Source organism: Poecilia reticulata, chromosome 7, assembly GCF_904066995.2.
Source record: "Poecilia reticulata chromosome 7, P_reticulata-male-v2, whole genome shotgun sequence".
Taxonomy (NCBI): Eukaryota; Metazoa; Chordata; class Actinopteri; order Cyprinodontiformes; family Poeciliidae; genus Poecilia; species Poecilia reticulata.
Genome location: NC_088836.1, coordinates 19,931,213 through 19,936,832, shown reverse-complemented (window position 1 = coordinate 19,936,832; position 5,620 = coordinate 19,931,213). Strand labels below are relative to the sequence as shown.

The window sequence follows — 5,620 nt, the reverse complement described above, 5'->3', positions numbered from 1 at the left end:
TCTCATATTCCTTTTTTATTTACCCAATTTTCTTTTATCTATTTTTCATTCAACATTTGTTTGAAAAATCTTTACTTTTCCCATTTTCCAATTCCCCTTATTTATTTAGTATTTCCTTATTTTCTTATTTATCACATTCTATTTCCCCGCAAAACTTAGGGAAAAAATAAATGCAAATGAGGAGAGGCACGTCATCAGGCTACAACTTCCCCAATTGGTTGGTTAGCGTCACACCCATACTTTGCTTCAAGAAAGATGGCGACCTACTAACGGGTTATCAATAAGCTGAAGCTCATTAACTTCATTAGAAAATAGTGTTATTACTCCTGACTTTAGTTCTCGTGTGGCCGCTCAGACAGAACGTGTTTCAGTTGGCGGCTCTCATGGACTCAGAGCTTCACCGTCGGGAGTTTTTATAGTTTGAACGAAGCGGCCGCTGAAGTTTGCTTACGATTGAAGGTTCGGGACACCTTCGTAGCTACCAGCTGTGATCCAACTATAAGGAGCAACTTTACTGTACATCGTAAGTGAACTGCAATATCCAGAGGCAGCTCTACGGAGCATCGAGCTGAAAGAATGAGAGTGGAGAGCCTTGGAGATCTGCATCGGAGGCCATCTTTCAGACATGCACCGCTGCTGTCCGTCCAGGATCCTCCGGTTGCCCAGACGTTGCACGGTAAGCTACTACCGCTGATGTTTGTTTTCCAACTACAGTCATATTTAATCAATAGGGCTCAATTACGATCGCGGGAGTTTTTGAGTTGATCTCGGCAGTAGGTGACAAGCTGAACGTCTCCAGGATGTTGAGACCAGCACGTCCTCTGACCCAATACATCTTATTAAGGATAAAATCAACAAAACGTGTTCAAATTAATGGCCCAACAGGTTGATTAAAGACAGTAAAAAGGTAGGAGTGGTTTCGAGTCGATCGCCTTGTTTTACCTTTGTAAACAGACAACCTGAATACAGTGACCTTTAGTGAGGGTACAGAATGGAGAATGGATAAAAGCTGAACTCCTGCTACAATCTTTGCCTCTCTTGGTTACATCCCTGAGGTGTGCCAAGTGTGGCCCACATGCATATGCACTGTTGAAAATGAGAAGCTGACATTCACAAATGACATTGAAATAAATTCTAGTCCAACTTCTGGTTTGTTGCTATTCCTCTGGATCCTGTTGGAGGAAAAATATCCCAACTTCACAAGATGTGGCTTTAACCTAAATCCTGTCCGTCTGAAGCTTCTCATATTTAGGTCATCAAACCAAAGTTCAGATCTACCATAACTGGTACCATCGCCACCAGGTCAAAAGTACAGCTTTTTGGTGCAGTACATTCATTAATGTTTCCATCATGTATGTTTTCAGATGCAGACCATCCTGCAGGCCTCTGGTCTCAGTGTTTCCCTTCAGACTCCCACTGGGCTCACAGCTTCAGGATGACCAGAGACCTTCAGCTTTCTGGAGCAGGAACACTCGGCCACATGCACTGGTGACACATTCATTTAAAAAAAATTGGCTGTTCTTATACCATTGATATGCATGAACCATCTGTATTTTACCGTTTTGAATAAATAAACTGATTATTATGAAATCTGTGTTCCTTCTAATATGTGAAGTTCTAATTTAATCAAATCTCATGTTTTCACGTCCCAGAGACAATAAAATGATCGTTTGTTTGTGGCTTAAAATAAAGGAAGCGATCTTAATAGAACAAAGCTACAAAAATAGAATACAGATTGAAAGTTTTGGACCTGTTTTATTTTTTGGTTTCATTACACTGAAGATTCTTCAACATGAAGCTAAACAGTGAGTGGAGTACCTTGTATGTATGACAACGTAGAAATGAACAAACATGACATATTGGGTTCTTAATAGCAACCCTAGCAGTTATTTTACACAGCTTGATTTATTGAATAATGATTGTGTTCATTTACAGACGCCTTCAATTGGAAATCTGCAATCTGAAGTGTCAGTGAAATAGTTTAACCAGTCAGTCCTCAGGTCGTCTGCCCTGCATGTTTCAGGCCTCAGTAAATGTCTGATGGATGAGCTAATGCTATCGTTGTATCAGGGGCTCTGGAACAAACACTTTAAAATGTTAATGTCCTGTATAACAGAGTGATATAGACAAATGTTTTCATCTCACTGTGTCATTTCCACTCTACAGCTGAAGTTCATCACATTTCTGGATGTTCTGTGTTTCAGTTAAATTGAAGTTAGCAGGTTTTTAATCAGGGCCACAACACCCTGTGTGTGTTGGGTTTAAGAAAAGAGGCTGTTCTGTTTGAGCACCAGCATTAATATTTCCTCTGATGTTTGGGTGAACTCTTCTCTGTGGAGGTCGGCCGTCTCTCTGGTTCTTCCTGAAGGAGACCCATCAGGAGTTCTGGTGCTGCTCACAGTGCAGACGGTTCTCCTCAGTGTTCGCCATGTCAGCCCTGGTCCCTCTCAGCCAGGATCTCCAGTCATTCTGTTCCTTCACCCTTGAATAAACATAACAGAATATGTTCTGGGTGTTATGATTCATTTGTTAATTGAAACAATGTTTAGTATCAAAATAAGATTAATTTATTTCCTTAACAGTTCCTTCTCCTGTTCCCTCAGAAGGGCAGAGTTTAGGAGTGACTAATTACATTTACTTAAATATAGTTGAGTAACTTTTTGAAACTCAAATGAACTTTTAGGAATACTCTTACTATGCTGAACTTTTTACTTTTACTCAAGTCATTTTATTATGAAGCATCACTATTATTTAAACTAATTTTTCATTTTGTCTTTAAAATACCAAAATTTCCACTGAACTTAATATTTTGGGCCTTCTAATTGTGTAATTTTTTTTAGATATGAAATAATTGATAACTTGATCAGTTACTCAGTACTGATCAACTTTTTACCAAATGCTTCTTTACTCTTGTGTAATTTCTTATTCAGCTACGATTTACTTTGAGTAAAAACATGTTGAAGTGCTACTGTTATTCCTGGAGGATAAATTGTGGGTCCTCTGTCCACCTCTAAGGAACAGTAACCAAATGTTGAGGCACATATGTTGACCAAAAACAGGCAAACTAAGGTGGTCAAGTTATACATACAAAGAAATACTTAAATTAATAGTCATATTTACTTTATATGCATGTGGGCCACACTTGGCACACCTCAGGGATGTAACCAAGAGAGGCAAAGATTGTAGCAGGAGTTCAGCTTTTATCCATTCTGAACCCTCACTAAAGGTCACTGTATTCCGGTTGTCTGTTTACAAGGGTAAAACAAGGCGATCGACTCGAAACCACTCCTACCTTTTTACTGTCTTTAATCAACCTGTTGGGCCATTAATTTGAACACGTTTTGTTGATTTTATCCTTAATAAGATGTATTGGATCAGAGGACGTGCTGGTCTCAACATCCTGGAGACGTTCAGCTTGTCACCTACTGCCGAGATCAACTCAAAAACTCCCGCGATCGTAATTGAGCCCTATTGATTAAATATGACTGTAGTTGGAAAACAAACATCAGCGTTAGTAGCTTACCGTGCAACGTCTGGGCAACCGGAGGATCCTGGACGGACAGCAGCGGTGCATGTCTGAAAGATGGCCTCCGATGCAGATCTCCAAGGCTCTCCACTCTCATTCTTTCAGCTCGATGCTCCGTAGAGCTGCCTCTGGATATTGCAGTTCACTTACGATGTACAGTAAAGTTGCTCCTTATAGTTGGATCACAGCTGGTAGCTACGAAGGTGTCCCGAACCTTCAATCGTAAGCCAACTTCAGCGGCCGCTTCGTTCAAACTATAAAAACTCCCGACGGTGAAGCTCTGAGTCCATGAGAGCCGCCAACTGAAACACGTTCTGTCTGAGCGGCCACACGAGAACTAAAGTCAGGAGTAATAACACTATTTCTAATGAAGTTAATGAGCTTCAGCTTATTGATAACCCGTTAGTAGGTCGCCATCTTTCTTGAAGCAAAGTATGGGTGTGACGCTAACCAACCAATTGGGGAAGTTGTAGCCTGATGACGTGCCTCTCCTCATTTGCATTTATTTTTTCCCTAAGTTTTGCGGGGAAATAGAATGTGATAAATAAGAAAATAAGGAAATACTAAATAAATAAGGGGAATTGGAAAATGGGAAAAGTAAAGATTTTTCAAACGAATGTTAAATAAAAAATAGATAAAATAAATACAGGTAAATAAAAAATGAACAGATGAGAAGTTGATTAATGAGACTGGGAAATAGAAAATCGGGTTAATGGAAAAAGGAAATCAAAAAATGTTTAAATTAAAAAATAGATTAATGAAAAATGGGTAAATAGATAAAGGGATAAATGAAAAAATGGACAAATGAAAAATAGATTAATGAAAAATAGATTAATGAAAAGAGAAATAGAGAAATTGATAATCGGAAAAATAAATAAATGAAAAATTGGGTTAATAAAAAGGGAAATTGAAAAGTGGTTAATTGAAAAATAAATTAATGAAAAATGGGTAAATGGATAAAGGGATAAATAAAAAATAGATAAATGAAAAAGAGAAATTGGGAAATTGATAATGTGAAAAATAAAGAAATGAAAAATGGGGTTAATGAAAAAGCTAAATTAAAAAATGGTTAAATGAAAAATAGATTAATGAAAAGTGGGTAAATGAAAAATAAATTAATGAAAAAAGGGAAATTGAGAAATTGATAATATGAAAAATAAATAAATGAAAAAATGGGTTAATGAAAAAGCTAAATTATTTATTTAACAAATTATTTATTTATTTCACTCATTTTCTTCATTTTTTGATTTATTTTACTCATTTTTTATTTATTTCACCCATTTATTTATTTATTTAATTTTGGCTGAAATGGCTCTCCATATATATAAAGGTTAATTCTGCAAGCATTTAATACAAATTGCATAATTAGTGGCTGTTTGTTGTTTCAAGTCATGCTTTCTTCAACTACCCTCTGTTCTGAAAAGGTAGCAGCCAATTTTTATCAGTTTTGTTTTATTACCTGATTTTTCAGAGCCTTTGGAGGTTTCATACCAACCTTGCATCAGTTTTTAAAATCCAGGTGTAAGAGGGGATATTCTCTGCTCTCATTATTAATTAATAATAATAATAATAATAATAATAATAATAATAATAATAATAATAATATTATTATTATTATTATTATTGTATTTTTTGCAGTTATTTTTTGTAACCAAAATTAATACCCCTGTATATATAGTAATTACTTGTTTACATATGTAAACAAAAAAAAAGTTTAAGTGCACGTAAACAGAAAACTATCTGTTTTCTGTTTACGTGCACTTTTATTTAGAAACTCTGCTAGTTATAGTTTGGCATAAAGGGAAATATATTTTTTAATACCTAAAATAAAATGTCACCAAATGTTTTGAATTAAAAAAAAAGATCAATGTTTTTATATGGAGTATTTTTTTTTATCACATAAGGTCAGAAAAGCAAAGTGGAAATAAAATATGTGAGAAACAAACCAGATCGGCCCTCTTTTACAACTAGATGTTGACTCGCCATGATCAGCAGCGTCAGCAGAACAGAAATCCAACCGAGAGACTTCCATCACTGGCTGTGATCTGACTTTAAGCCCAAGGTCAGGTTCAACGTCCGGATGCAGCCTGGCTG

The 5,620-nt window shown here is 36.4% G+C and overlaps 1 long non-coding RNA gene across 1 annotated transcript; it reads right to left on the bottom strand.

Moving 5' to 3' along the window:
* Window positions 1-1,735: 1,735 nt before the first annotated feature.
* Window positions 1,736-4,130, bottom strand: LOC145552251 (uncharacterized). Its single transcript, XR_014088230.1, has 2 exons — window positions 3,524-4,130; window positions 1,736-2,482 (listed from the first exon to the last, which is right to left on the bottom strand). It is a non-coding gene; the product is annotated as an uncharacterized LOC145552251 (long non-coding RNA).
* Between the last annotated feature and the right edge of the window lie 1,490 nt (window positions 4,131-5,620).